Below are 16456 nucleotides of genomic sequence, written 5' to 3'. Positions count from 1 at the left end.
TGGGGCAGGACCATGCCTCATGCCATGTCCCTCCCAGCCCCTTTCCAACCACAGCTGCAATTCCCAATCCCAGGTGGAAAAAGCTGCTCCACATTTAGGACCTGTAAGGCCAAACCAAGATCAGAGGGTTTGTAAATAATTATTGGGTTTGTTTCTGGGGGACACTCCTAGATTGCACAAAGCAGTGAATTGTTTACATTCATGTGAGAAAAATGTCCTAAATCACAGAGCAGTCTCCTGATCCTTATCCACAGGAGGTTATCACACTTCCATTAAAATTAAGGAAAATTCTGTGCTCTCTTGAGAGCCCTAACACTGAGGTATTTCAGCTTTTTAAGAGCAAAAGTTTCCCATTCTGGTAAAAGTGGTAATATTTAATATTATTAATTTAATATTGTTTTGTTTCAATTTGATTTTGGTACAATATCACTCTGATTTTTTATTATTATTATTTTTATTGCAAAAAAATCATTCCATTTCCAAATAAGACACAGTTCAGATGGTTTTATTTAAAGGAAACTAAAACCTAAACCTGAAGGTATCGTTCCCTCCCTTCTGTGTTTCCATAAACATGATTTGTCCCAATCGAAAAAATGGGAGAAGTAACTTGTCATAATATCAGGCATCAAAAGGAGTCTGATAATCCCAGACACTGGAGGCCACATTTGCAAACAAAGCACACTAAATGGAAACAGAAGAATTAAGAATTAACCAATTTCACTGCTTTTTCTTTTAAAAACCCTTTCATGGTGGAAGTTTCTTGGTGTGTTTTGATGTTCTGTAAATCTAAAGCAAAATAATCAAGGATGGAAGCCCAAGCTCTCATCCTGTGGGACTCTACAGAAGAGCAATTCTGCCTCTGGAGGAGGATTTTCACTTTTCTTCCAGACAGAACCAACCTCCTGAACAAACCCACCTTCTGCTGGGCACCAGTCTGTCCCTGTGACAGGGACAGGACCCAGGCAATGCTGGAGCTGTGTCAGGGGAGGCTTGGTTGGATTTTGGGAGAGGTTCTTCCCCCTGAGCACCTGAGCACTGCCCAGGCTCCCCAGGAATGGGCAAAGCTCCAAGGCTGCCAGAGCTCCAGGAGCGTTTGGACAGCACTCCCAGGGATGCCCAGGATGGGATTTGGGTGTTGGACTCGATCCTGGTGGGTCCCTTCCACCTCAGGACATTCTGTGAGCCTCGCCAAGGCTCTGGTGGAGCTGTGCCATGGGCTATTTATGGCTCACGGCATCTGACAGGGACACACTTTCCCTTTTCAGCAGATTCGGGTTGATCCCTGAAATAAAACCCGCTGTAACCAAAGACACTCACAATGGGCAGGGCTAAAAAGTCCCCACGAAATAAAATAAACAGATCTAAAAGCAAATTGGGCAGGACATTCTCAGTGCTGCCGTCCAACTCCATGCTCGACGGCAGATGAATGCTTCTGGAACGTTCCGTCTTCCCACAGGGTTCTCCATGTTCCTGGCACTGCTTTGCAGAGTCTGGGGACTCCTTTCCCTGGGCACAGTTGTCTCCAGGTCTCCCACACAGCCCAGAGCACACTGAGGCAGGAACAGGAATCATCCTGCTCCAAGCATTTCAGTGTCCATCATTTTCACAGAATCACAGAATGACCAGGTTGGAAGAGACCTTCAAGATCATCAAGTCCAACCCAACCCCAACCCCTCAACCAAATCCTGGCCCCCAGTGCCACATCCAGGCTTTGTTAAACACACCCAGGGATGGGGACTGCACCACCTCCCCGGGCAGCCATTCCAGAACTTTATCACTCTTTCCATGAAAAACTTTTTCCTGATATCCAACCTGTATTTCCCTTGACACAGCTTGAGGCTGTGTGCTCTGGTTTTGTCAAGTGCTGCCTGGAGAAAGAGCCCAGCCCCAGTTGACTACAACTACTCTTCAGGGAGTTGTAGAGAGTGATAAGTTCACCTCTGAGTCTCCTTTTCTCCAGGCTGAACAACCCCAGCTCCTCAGTCTTCCTCACAGGGCTTGTGTTCCAAGTCCCTCAGCAGCCTCGTTGCCTCCTCTGGACACGCTCAAACGTCTCAATATCTTTCTTAAACTCGGGGGCACAGGACTGGACACAGTTAATTTAGGCAAGATCTTGGAGCGTTTCCTCTTCCCAACTCATCCTTGTGGAATGAATCCTAGCATGGTTTGGGTTGGAAGGATCTTAAGAAGGTCATTTAATTCCAGCCCAGCCATGGGCAGGGACACCATTCCAGAGTGCTCCAAGCCCCATCCAGCCTGGCCTTGGACACTGGGGATGGGGATTCTGCATAACTTTGGGCAACCCATTGCAGGAACCCACCCCACTCTGAGTAAAGGATTTCTTCCTAAAATCTGACCCATCCCTGCCTTCTGCCAGTTTAAAACCTTGCTTTTACCATTAGTTTTCAATTAATTCATTTAATTGTAATTAAAATTTCTTTTTACCACAGGAGCAAAGCCTCATTATTTTAGGCCTCTCTTTCACAAATGTGATCATTAAAGTAAAGAGGTGAAAAGCTTTGGAGGTCTGAAGAAATAGGAGGAAGTGGAAAACAAGGAGGATCCCTAAGAGTGTGTGTGTGGTGAAAAGGTCAGTGTAGCCCCACCAAATGGCTCAAGGAACAGCAATTCACCTTAAACCTCCATTTCCAGTCAGGTTTAAACCTGCCAGGGCAGCTCTGATGCACCTACAGAGAATCTCGGCCCTCAGAGCCTCCTGCTCAGCCCAACAGCCCTGCCCCAGCCCCTGCGTGGCTCTCAAGGTATAAAGTCTTTTTGTTAATAAAAATTACCCCGCGATTATAGAGCAGCTTAAAGAGCAGTAACGTTAGAAGCCTTTTGAAAATTCTCATAATACTAAAATAAAATATATGGTATTTGGAATTCCCAGAAATGTAATCTGTTCTTGGAAGCAAACTGCTGGTGTATAATCACACGCTCCTCCCACCCCTGATTCACCTTCGTGTCGCGAGCGGCTTTTAATGGCAGAACAGGGGAATATATTGTGGTTTCACACATCCACAGATTTTATGGTCACTTATTCCTAACTAGGAGATAGAGAGACACAGCAGAGAAGGATTCTTTCTCTCTTTCAAGCTCCTCACCTCCGAGGACAGAAGGTGGTTCCACATTGTTGTAATGTAATAGCTTGGAACCAGTTTTATATCAAGGAGGAGAAAGATACAAACAGATAATCCCAGGGGTTGGGTGATGGGAAATTGTTAGAGGAGAATTCATTTCAGCCCTAATACCTGGGATCTGGGGTAACTGAGCACTGGGTTTCTTTCCTCACCACAATAATTTATCAAATTACTGCTCTTTCACTTCTCAGAGGGCCTGAAGGACGTTGCCTAATTTCAGTGTGTGTGAGTGGATAATTAGCATTATTAAAGCAAATCAGCCTCTTGCACACTCGAGGCATGCATGGTTTTATTCTGCCTTGCTGATGTGACTTCACTGCCTGACCTGCTGCCTCTCCTGCTGCCAGGGCTGTTCTTTTGCCCGGGGTTTGTGCACATGTCACATCTGGCTGTGACAAGTCCCACCCTGTTGGGAGCAGCTCCTTTCAGCCAGGGCTGAGAAATACAGAGAGGATGTGCTAAATCTGTGCTCAGTGACAAGCAGCACAGGGCAGATAACCAGTGAGAGGACAAGAAACCTGGGTTTTAACCACTGACCCCCACTTGATTCCCACTCCAACACGAGCTGGGTGATGATCACCTGGTTTGTGAAGGAGTTACCCACATCTGGACATTCCTCATTGTTCATTTTAATTTCCATCCTTTCCTTCCTTCCTTTCTATTAAACTTATGGTTCTCTGTGACAGTGGAACTCAGCTCAGTGACCAGTGTTAGGGGCATATTTATTGCTTTTTATGTGCAAGCTCATTGACTAAACCTTAGCCCTACTCTGTGTCTCATTTTACCCATCCAAATTTGAAAAAATTGGTATAAATATATTTTTGGAGTCAATTAAGTCTCATCTTTCCATGCCCTCCCCAACATTACTACATTACAGGAATTTGCCTCAAAAAAGGCAACAAAAAACATACTTCTGAAGTAAACACTCCCTAATTTGGCACTGCTTTTGATTGGCATTTCAAATTTTCTTCTTTTTTTCTGTCTTTTTTCCCTTTTTTTTTTCTTTTTTTTTTACAACCAGGATATTAGTAGCTCCTTTACAAGCTGCAAAAATAAACAAGAAAAAGTAAATGTGAAGCTTTGTTTAGGAAGTTTTTGGGGTTTTTTTTGCCAAAGGGCCGTCTGGGGTGAATCAAGGCTGATCCTGGTGCAAAACTCTCCTCCAAGAGATAGCCAAGCTTCTGGAACAACTGGTTCGTGTTAGCTGGAGAGAGACCCTGAATGTAAACCATGTGCTTCTGGCTCTTGTGGTTTCGAGCTGAACCACAAACACTCAGGCAAGCTGTCAGTCTCGAGTCACAATTCCAACCAACCTTGCAGAGAACAGGGGGGCCGTGCCCACCAATCGTGTTTTTAACCCTTCTCTGATTAGCGGGGTGGGTTAGTGCTCAGCCTGGGCTGGAGTTTTCCTTAGCAGGGAAAGGCACAATGAGGGCTTAGGAAAGAATTAAAGACAAGCTTTGGGTGCAAAAGGGGTGAAAATACAGATGGCCAGGATCCTGCGAGATTGGGCTTGGAGGGGGCTCAAGAACCCAGCCAGTCCAAAACCCTTCCAAGAGCCAGGACCACACCAAGCCCAGCCCTGCTGGCAGGTGCCTCCCCTCTCCCCTGCAGAGCAGCTTGAACAGCTTCTTCCAGAGCAGCTAATTCATTAAATGCTCCATTTTTGCCACGAGCATCTGGGAAAGGGCTGCTGTGGCAGAAAGTCACCTGTGAGAGTGAGCCTGGGACATTCCCAGCAATGTGCTGCTGCCACCTGAGCCGAGGGAACAACCACTGTGGCCTTGGGCAGGACACGCTGCTCCAGGCCAGAGCACTGGGGTGGAGGGTCCGAGCTAAATGTCCTCTTTGCTCCCAGTTTTGTTGGTTGGGATCACCCAAAAGTGAGCTCAGAGAGTGCCACAACCTTAATCCTTCCGTTCCCACCACTTTGTCAAAATAGCCGGAGCACAGGTAACACAGTCTGCACATTCCCAACCCTGGAGACAGCCAAGCCAAGAAATCCAAGAGAAACATCTCAGGGAAGATGCCTGTGTGTTTTGGAGGACATGAGGTGAGCTATTTGCAGGTTTTTTCCAGCATGGAGGTGACCTACGTGCAAGGCAAGAACTGCTTGTCCAGGAACTGAGGCTGCTGGAGAAAACACACGGGGATAAAGCTGCATTCTAATTCCAGGAACCACGCTGGGTAAAAACCCTGCTGCAGAGAACTCAGACACACCTGGTTGCAAGCCCAAAATGGAAATGTGCAAGGGTTGAATATTTTGTGAGGACATGTTCTATAACAGCATTGTTTGGGGGGCAAAAAATCCCCCCTGGCTGTAAGGCCTTGGTAAATCAATCTCTCCCACCCCAGCACTCCTGAAATGCCATAGGAATGTTTGCCTCCTGAAGTGCTGTATCATATTTGGGACTGCTGGAGGACTGAGGGCTGAAGAAGGGAAAAGGAGGAAAGGGTTGGAAGCGGTGACTTTGGATCTCATTAGTGCTTATGTGTTAAAATTATTCTCTTTCCTCTGTCCTCTTTCCTTCTCTTCCTCCACCTGGTTGGGATCTACTCAGGGACCCCACAAAAGTTGTCATGAATCACTTTGTACACAAAAACTTCTCATGTTTTCTTCTTCATTTTGAATGAAAAAACTTTTTTTTTTTAAATCTGGAAAAACCCTCAATGTGAATTTTATCCCATGGAACTGGGCTGATTTCAGCAGCTGAGGATTTACCCAGGTAAATCAAATACCCAGGTATTGAATGGAAGAAATAATGTCAGTGTAAACTGAGAGTTTTAAGTATTAAAGAAGGGCTGGGTGAAGATCTGAGAATGGCTCCTCTGTTGTAGGAAACTCAAGGATTAAGGGTGAGGGTGAGCAGATTTGGGTACATTGGGCAGATAAGAATGTTTAGAAGCAGCTAAAATTGCTTTGCCAACCAAGCTGCTGAGGGGACAAAGCTGCTCTTGTTGGAGAGGTTCTCCCATTCCAACTTTTCCACTGGGAGACACCATTAATGAGAACCTGAGGGAATTATCCTGATTTATTCCAGCACAGCTCCCATTCAGTCACAAGGCAAAGTGTGCTGGGCCTATGGCAGACTCCACTCAGCACCCCCTGAGCAAATCCTGGGGGTCCCGTGCCCTCCTTGGGCATCTACCTCATTTTAAAGATGTAAATCACAAGAGTGGCTTGGGGGTGATGCCTTGTGAAGGCTGAGCTGGAACAGAGGCTGGACAGAGTTACAGAATAAAGCAGGGATTGATTCAAAGGATCTCCTCCATGGATCCACCTGGGGCAGCACAAGAGCCCAGCCAGGGCTGCACCCAAGATGAACCCAAATGGTCCCAAAATGCACGAGCGCTGCCGGGGTCTCTCCCTGGGATCAGCTCTGCTCCATGTGCACATTGCAGTTCAGTGTCCAGTTCCAGCTGCAGCCCATCCAGTCCCATCCTGCTTGTTTTTCTCTCTCCAGCCCACGGGGTTTGTGCTCTTGGGCTGAGATTTGGATCATTTGTCCTTGGTGCCCAGCTGGAGCAGGAATTGTTTTGTGTCCCTGCTCTGTGCAGAGAACTCACCATCCCTGATGTGAGCCCAGACCCACACACTAAAGCAGCACAGAACCTGAAAAATAGAAAAGCTGAGACCTGAGGCATCAGGGGGATGAAGTGGGACCGAATTCCAGCACCTCTGGCATCAACTCAAGGATTTTCACCAAGAGAGATGAAAAATGTTCTGTGTCCTGCACCAGGTCAGAAGGGAGGGAAAGGGGAACTGGGTTTGTGTGGGACAATGGGAGAACATAGTTCATCCTCTCCCAGCTTTCCACAGGTGAGGCCCTGGTGATGTCCCACTGCTGAGTGGTTCTGAGGGATGTTTGGGCAGGGTTCCCACCCCTTTGGCTCAGCTCATGTTCTTCCCTACATTTCCACAGACTCCCCTTCTAATCTGGAGAGCTCTGGTGAATCCAAACCCAAGTTTGTGCAGCCCAGTACAGTCCTGGATGAACACGGCTGCCTCAGACTGATACAGCTCCAAAGGAGGGCCACAACTCCTTCAAATCCAGCCCTTTCCAGCTTTGCATGAAGGTTACACGATCCCCTACTTAATATGCACATGAACTGGGATGCCACAAACTTCCCTGGGGTTTCCTGAGGGCTGAAGTAAAACTTAATTATCCCAATTGGTTAGACAGACTGTTAAAACTTTTGTTTCACATACACTTTTTATTCCCTTTCCTCCATCTTCTCCCATTTGCCAAAACCTCCTGAAGAGAAAATAGAGATTATTTTACTTTTTACCTTAAAGGGCTCCTTGTGTGCCTTGGCCTTATTAAATAACTGCCAGAATATCTAATATTCCATGGACAGCGCTGATGAAAATGAAGCATAACATTGGTCAAACGAGCAAGTTTCATGTACAGCATTGTCCCTAATTTGGTCTCTAGCCAATGAAAATTCTCTTTCCATGCATCTGTTGGCTCTGGATGAGTCTTTGCATTTAAAATGGTCTTAAGAAAGAAAGGATTTCTCTCTCTTATTTTTTTTTGTCACTCTCATTTTAAGCATAATCACAACCCTTTTAAGCCTCACAGAGGTTTTGTCAGCCACACTTCAGTTGTCTCTGGCTCTTCCTTCTCTCCTTGGTGCTGGTTTTTCTCCCAGCCATGCTCAGAGGAGCTGGCACAGGTTGGGTAGAGCAGAGCTAAGCTCAACAACAGATATTATCCCTGATCCCAACAGCCTGTGGACTTCACCAGCTCCGAACTCCAGGGAAATGCAGTTATTCCATCTCCAACAAGTCTGGGAAGGCTACAGAGGAAACGAGGAGCTTCAGCGTCTGCAGAGCAGCAATCCAAGAACCCCATGTGCAACTGGCCTGAACACGCTCTGCTCGCTGATGCACCATTAAGTTCTGCTGCAATGATTTAAAGGGGAAAAGGCCTTTTGCTGGATTTCCACAGAAGGCTGATTTTCCCTTTTCTGGCAGATCTGCGAGGCCCTTAATGGTGGCTGGAAGGAAACAGCGCTACCTTTCTACACAGCCCCTTCTGTACTTACACCACTCATGTGAGGACCACCAGATTCTTCTGTTTTACCCTGAGAAATGAAACACCAGCCATTAATAAGTTACCTACTGACGGCAGCTCAATCCCTTTCCTGTAGGTCTGCCAGTTGTTAACCAGGAGGTTCCATTCCCTGCCTTCAGACAGGGATTTCTTCCTGCACGGTAAAACATCGCCTACCTGAGGCACCGGGATCTTGTTCAGCGTCTCGGTCCAGAAACAGCAAACAGAATCTAGCTGTGGCAAGCAGGGGGAAAACTGGAATGCCAAGGGCAGGATGGGAATCCAAACCACGATCTGCTGGAAATAAGGCTGGCTCCTGGAGAAGCCAAGAATTTCCAGCCTGTTTGTTTGAAAAGATTTCACTTGTCTGTGCGCACGGACGGGCTCGAGTACCGAGAGCTCTGAGCAGCCTCCCTGCAAACCACGTTAGACTTGCTGTGCTAAACTTCATGTTTTAAACTTCATGTTTTAAACTTCACATGTTAAACTTCACAAGTTAAACTTCATGTTTGAAATTTCACATTAAACTTTGCATGTTAAATTTCATGTTTTAAACTTCACATATTAAACTTTGCATGTCAAACTTCATGTTTTAACCTTCACAAATTAAACTTCATGTATTAAACTTCATGTTAAACTTCATGCATTAAAATTCACATGTGAAACCTCACGTGTTACACTTTGTATGTCAAACTTCACAAGTTAAACTTCCCACATCAAACTTCAGATGTTAAACTTAACATTAAACTTCATATGTTAAGCTTCACGTGTTAAATTTCACATTAAACTTTACATGCTAAATTCCACGTGTTAAACTTCACATGGATGAGGAGTTCAAGCAGATTTCCCACATGTCCAGTGCTGTCAGAACATAAATCTGGATTGCTTTCAGACTTTCAGAAGCAGTTCCTGCTGCTTAGGTTTGTAATTCTCCTCAGAGATGGGGATAACAAGAAGCTGGGATGATGATGATAAAGAGAAGACATCTCCACACATTTTTCAACAGCTCTCTGCCTTCAAAAATGTTTTAATTTAAATTGTCTTTGCCTGACTCTGCAGCCAGAACACCTCTGTATGTCAGACAAGGGAACCATCCCTCCTTTTTTCCATTTCTTTCCCTCTTCAGTTTCTAAATGACTCCCCACCAACTCACACAATTTATATCACTCTACAGCAAAGAGAGGATTTAAACCAGGTCTAGTTCTGCAGAGCAGGGGTGGAATGAATTACCCATTCAGAGGAAAATGACCCATTAAAAGAAAATTGGACACACAAGTGGGAATAATCCATCCGTGTGGATTTGTCAGCATTGCAGATGAATTCATTGGAATACTGAGTGGAGATGGAGAATCACACTTAAATTAACAAACCAGAGTGAGGGTGGGGGTTCCATAAAGTCAGGACTGAGGATCTGAATCAAACACTTGGGGCTGGAATAATCCAGAATATCCTTTCAGATACACAGCTCAAATCTGGTATTTGTTTAAAAAGTCAAAACAGTAGTTTTTTAATTAGTCAAAACAGTAGCAATGATAGCAATATTGATTTAATAATTCATAAAATTACTGAAAAACTTACTCCTGAAAAATAAATGCTGCAACATATCTATCAGAGTTACAGATAATATTTTAGGCTAAAACAAATGAACAAAGATGGCAAAGTGGGGTTTAATAACTTTTGATCTTGCATGAATTTTATGCATTAAAATTTTTACTCAGGGAACCAAAGTGTTTCAGAAAGATTGGAAATAGGAGCATGGCACATTTTACTGCTTTTCCCTGGAAATAAATGAGGGTCTGTTCATTTAGAAATAATGTATTTTGCTAGCCCTGATTGCTGAAAGGAAAGTCGCCTGTAGGACTGGTACAGAACCAAAAGTTCACCAAAATTTGGGGAGGTAGAGAAAAATGTTCAGAGCCAGGCCCATAAAAATGTCACTTTTCTTCTCACATAAAAGCCCAACTCCTCTCTCACTGTGCTCAAAGTGCTCAGCAATTCTTACGAGGAGATAGTGATGGGTGACACCAAAATTCAAGGTATTGACTCCTCTGAGCTTTGGGAGGGCAAAGAGTAGTCAGAATCCACTGAATTTTAACCTCCCTTTCCTCTCGGATTTCCATCTAACCAGGCAGCACAAGCACAATATAAAACTCTCCTTCCAGCTCTACTTAGAATGAATTATTTTCTTTCTTTATGCAGCCTCCTGTCTCTTGGCTAAGGGAGTATTTTGATTATAAATTATTTTGGATTGACATCCTCTCTATATCCACACATCCAAATACAAATCTCTCTCTCTACACTTCTATTTCTCAGTGCACTGCCAGCAGGCCTTCAGTTTGGATTAAGCTGGGAAATGCAACATTATTCTACCAGAAATTAACAGGAATAATTTTCAAACTGAACCAAAGCCTTCTCCAGATTAATCAGGGAGATGTCAAAACTAGAAAATAACCAAAAAGAGCCACAGATTTGCAAATCAGCTTCCCCTGGGATGTGCTGATGCCCAGAGGACTGGAAGATCCGTGGCAGTGTCCAAGGTCAGGCTGGACAGGGCTTGGAGCAGCCTGGGACAGTGGAAGGTGTCCCTGCCATGGCAGGGGTGGAATTAAATGGGATTTAATGTCCCTTCCAACCCAAACCATCCTGGGATTCTGTGGTCTCAGAATTTACAATAGGGGCACCTCTGGAGAATTAATCCTTTTAATCTGGATGAGACATGATAATCCAACCCAAAAACAAATCTAAGTGGCATTTAGGAATCAAAACTGAAACTGAGTGTAGTGCAAAAAAAAAAAAAAAGACATTTATATACTCTACCTAGAGATTATTTTTTCCACTATGGAACTGTTTAAGTTTACTTTTTTTTTGTTTAACTGCAGCTCTGGGAAGCATTTTAGGCCATTTTTTGTACACCTGCTAGCTCCATTTCATTTGTTTAAACACATTTTATAACTGCAGTTTATATATTTTTCCAAGAAAATAAAAATGCTAAAAATATAATGTGGTGTTTGGGAGAGCTGTAGGTGGGGGACTGGAAGGAACAGGAGGGCCCCACGTTGGCACGGGTTCCATTTTATGCCAACTGCAGCACATTCATCATCCCCCTCTGGCTGGGGAGCACCTCGGAGCTCTCATTCCCACTCACACACACGTTTCCCCTCGGCACCAGGAGCAGAGTGGGACGTGGGGACAATGGCCCCATTGGCCATGGGTGCTGCTGGATTGCTAATTGCAGCCCCTGCCCTGCCGAGGTGTTGCTGCTGGAGCCTTGAAGCAATTTTCTGCTCCATTGGAAGGAGATGCAGGAGCCCCTGTGGTGCAGTCGTGGCTTTGGAGCACGGCCAGCACGGAGGGATTGCTGACTTTTCCCCCATGGAAAAGTCTGGATGGGGGCACACAGGTGGAGGGCACGGAGGAGCTTGGGGTTATTCTTTAATGAAGGATCTGTGATGGGTTCGTCCTTTAAATGGTTTTATTTTCAACAGAATTACTGCTGGAGTGTTTATCAGTTAGTGGGTTTGAAGAACTGGTTATTGTGCAGCTACATTACAGAATTTATATATATTTTTTATATATATATATATATATATATATATATACACACACACACATATATATGTATGTATGTATGTATGTATATATATGTGTGTGTAGGTGTGTATATATGTATAATTTTATATATTATAAATATTATATATATTATATATAATATATATTATGTATATTTTATATATTATATGTAAAGTATATATACGTATATACATATTAACATGTATATATATCTATATATGTGTCTACATATTAATATGCATATTAAATAGTATATATAATGAATATTATATATGCTTTATATAAATGCATTTATAAATATATACATGCATTTATACATATATATATATGCATATATATAAATGCTTTAATGTAGCTGCACGATAACCAATTCTTATATATATATGTGTGTTTGTGTGTGTATAATATATATGTAATGCAGTTGTTATTCATGACATGCAAATAGGAAAAATAAAGATGCTTCAGGCCTGAATCTTCTCCTCTTGAGAAACACAGAGTTTGGAAAGTTATTTTTCCCAAGTGCTGGCCCCTCCTAGCAGCTGCTGGGCTGTGTTTATCCCAAACCTTTATGCGGTTGTGAGAATATAGAAGAGCAAAAGAGCTTTGGAGCCTTTACCAGATCCTCTGTTGGCCCAAGGAGCACATCACCTTCCATAAATTCATTTCAACAATGTGAAACTTATCACAGAATCCCAGGATGGTTTGAGCTGGGAGAGACCTTAAATCCCATCTCATCCCACCCCTGCCATGGCAGGGACACCTTCCACTGTCCCAGCTGGCTCCAAGTCCCATCCAGCCTGGCCTTGGGCACTGCCAGGGATCCAGGGGCAGCCACGGCTGCTCTGGGCACCCTGTGCCAGGGCCTGCCCACCCTCCCAGGGAGGAAAATCTTTGTAATATCTCATCTGATCTTGCTGGTTTGGTTCCAGCTTTATTATCTGCTTTTTGCAATGCTGAGCATCATCACTGAAGTGATCTAAAGGCTTGAAATGAGCTTTACAAGACTGGGGACAGAGGGACACAGCAGCTCTCTGCTGTCTGAGCAGGAGCCACACTGTACTGTAAATAAGGAACCTGTTCCTGTTCTGGAAAAGGGAACAACTGGAGTTATATGAAGATTCACGAACCACTGTGAACCTCCTTATCTCTCAATATGAAAAAGCTTCCCGAGCACTGCGTGTGTGACTTAAACAATGACATCAGCTCAGCACAGAACATGTTCCCTGGCACCAGGAGCTCTTTTCCCTTCTCAGGGAGTTGCTGTTCTTTGCCTCGAGCTCCTGCCTGCAGCAGCCAGGGTGATTCAGAGCTGCCAAGCGACACATTAGCAAAATGCAGAGAGAGAGAGAGAGAGAGCGGAGTCTCCAGGCCCAGCTAACACTGATTTAGCTTGGCATTAATGCTCCCTCCCCCAGTAAAACACACCACCTTTGATTTCTTTTTCAGCTCTCCCCTCCAGAATACATTGTTTTTTCCCTCCTGATCCTCCTCCTTTTATGAACGGTGGGAGGGCTCTCACGCCTGACTCTCACCTGAGTCTTCTCCTCCTGCTGCCGCTGAGGTGAAAGACAAACCCCGAGGAACCCAGCCCAAAGCAGAGCATGTTCTGCCTCCTCTCCTTGCAGAGGAAAAAGAATAGCCTCAAGACAAGGAGACTCCCCTACGGCCAAGGCGACTGACAAATTTTTGTGGTTTTCTCCAAAAGTCAACCCAAAAGGCAGCTGCCAGCCAAGGCAGTCCTGGCGAGCCCGCGCTGCCTGGAAATGAGCGCAATCGAATCCTAATAGCTATTTGGATAATTGTCCCTGCGAGTGATCTGCCAACCAACGTTGGAAACAAGTCTTTATTACAAATATAGCATGAAGGCTAATCTGGAATACATTAAAATGTTATTTCTGTAGCTGCCTTTTCCCAAACTTTAAATAATGGCTAAACCATTTATCAGCTCTGGAGGAGAAAGGTTGTGTATACTGTGCTTTTCGAGCAGAGGTGAGGGGAAAAAAAGAAAGTCTTCAATAAAAATATTCTCCACTAAAACTCTGTAATTTCTGGTCCCTTGTACATTGCTAAAAAATTATTACAAACCCGTTTCAGATTTGCTGAGAGGGGCATGGTCTGAATTTAATGTAACAACCAACCTGTCTTTGAGGCACCTGCTGCAGACCTCTGGTATCACCAGGAGCTGCAAGTGTCACAGCAGCCAGAGCCACCCAAGTGTTGTAAAGTGCGTGTAAATAACACACAATAAATTAACTGTGTGTAAATAACACAAAATAAATCACTGTGTGTAAATAATACACAATAAATAAACCATGAGTAAATAATACACAATAAACTGTGTGTAAATAACTCACAATAAATAAACTGTGTGTAAATAATGCACAATAAACTGTGTGTAAATAACAATAAATAAACTGTGTGTAAATAATACACTATAATCTGTGTGTACACAATAAATTGTGTGTAAATAACTCACAATAAACTGTGTGTAAATAATACACAATAAACTGTGTGTAAATAACTCCCAACCATCAGTAAAGCACAGGTGAAGAAGGAAGGAATCCTTCCCTGTGAAGGTGGCCAGAGCAGCTGTGGCTTCCCCTGGATCCCTGGAAGCATCCAAGGCCAGGCTGGAGCACCCTGGGACAGTGGAAGGTGTCCCTGCCATGGCAGGGATGGCACTGGGTGAGTTTTAAGGTCCCTCACAACCCAACCCATTCCATGATTCTACAAATGTGATCATCCCCAGCATCACAATTTGGAGAAAATCTCAATATATGTTTTTTTAAAGCTCAATCTGACTGGCACCTTGAGCATCAGAGCACCTCTAGCACCATCCCAGTTCTGCGCTTTATTTCACTGCAGAGTCCTCCTGTTCCTCAAGAAGACTATTCTGTGTTTGATGGATGTGCTGGGACTGCTGGATTTCAGTCCCTTCATTCCTCTGCCTTCTTTATTTTTTTCTTCTTGCTGTATCTATTAAAGTGATTTACTACTTTTTCATTGTTCTGCCTGGAGCTTGTCCAACTCTTGAGATCAAAATCCCCCAAAAAACTCCTCGACAGAACATGAGGGTGATCAGAATGAAACAGGACCTGTGGAAAAGATTTGAATTGTGGGAAAGGAAATCACCCCATCTCCATGGAAACACATTCACGTTTTCCAGTTGCTCCTGAATAAATGAAGTTTGTGTTCTCTAATTCCTGGACTTCAATTTCAAGCACACCTAGCCCGAAAGTACCTGGGAATGCTGCTAAAGGCATCAAGATTTCTCTGAGCAGCTCTGCACTTTCACAGCAAGGGTTTTTCTTTCCCTATTTTCATTTTTTTGTCAGGAAATCACCATCCAAGTCCTTCAGAAAACCTCTGTGAAAGGCACACACGACCCACAAGGTGCTTATAAGAATTAGCTGGAGTGCCTAAGGTTTTACTCCAAAATTGCAATTCCTCCTAAATCCTTAAGAACCTCTGGAGCAGTCAGTGCTCCCTAACGAGCCCCACGTGTGAGGCAATATTAAAAAAATACTTAAAGCTTTCAAACTTGAATTTATACAATGTGAGCACCCAGTCAAGGCTTTGGGGCTGTCCCTGGATCCCTGGAAGTGTCCAAGGCCAGGCTGGATGGGGTTTGGAGAACCTGGGACAGGGAAAGGTGTGGGTAGAATGGGATGGATTTAAGGTGTCTCCCAACCCCACCAGTCCGTGATTTTGTGGTTCCATTTCTCTCTCTGGATTTCTAACTGTGTGCTGTTGGATAAACTCCTGCTTGGTCTCAAAGTAGGTTAGGATTATTCCTGACTTCCAGCAGGTCATGGAAAAGAAAATCATCAAATTTTCTATCTATGGTAGAGGTTGGTTTTTCCATGGTGTCATCTCAGACCCAGGATCATTCCTCACTGAAAATCCTCATTACAGCATTCTGCATTAATTATAATTCTCAGGGCTTTTAGGACACAGAGCTGCTTTATTGTAATGTTTGGTTCCTTTAGCTAAACTGAGAGATTTCATTTTCATGTTTTCAGTCTCCCCCTTTGCACAGCTCCTCCACATTCCCCACTCCTCAGTTAGCACCTCTCTCCCAAAGCTGTCAGCCTTCCCAGGGCTCATTTACCAGAGGAAAAGAAAATCTGAGTCCCAGAACCTTTGAGGGGAGGCAACACTTTATAATTTCCTCACAGAGGTGAATTGGTACCTGCAAATCCACTGACACACAGGGAAATTGCTGCCAGTGCCTGGGCAGAGAAAGGCTGTGATCCACATGTGGCCACAGCCACATTCCATAGAGATTTTTTGTGGCATTTAATTGGGATAAAGACCAGACCCTCTGAATTGATTTTCACTCAACATCTACACAGATCTGAGAATATGTGAGTTGGTTGTACCACCAATAATCCCTCACCCTCATGATTCTTTTTATTCATGGCAAAATTTTTAGTGCAAAATTAGGAGCTTCCTTTTATTCTGTGTCCTTAGCTACAAGCCATCCCCAAATTTATGAAATTAAATAACACAGTCATTAAAATCTGAGAAAATTATGGTTCTGTTCTGCCTCTGAATTCTTTCCTGAGCCTCAATAAAGAACTTTGGGCCTTATGTGTCCTGGTATAAATGTAAAAGTCTAGGTGAAGGAATAGGCCACTTTCCTGATGAGGATGTGAGCTCCGTACTCCAGAGCAGAGATCCCACAGA

The sequence above is a fragment of the Passer domesticus genome, chromosome 20 (assembly GCF_036417665.1).
Source record: "Passer domesticus isolate bPasDom1 chromosome 20, bPasDom1.hap1, whole genome shotgun sequence".
NCBI classification, from domain to species: domain Eukaryota; kingdom Metazoa; phylum Chordata; class Aves; order Passeriformes; family Passeridae; genus Passer; species Passer domesticus.
Note: the sequence above shows the minus strand (reverse complement) of the source record.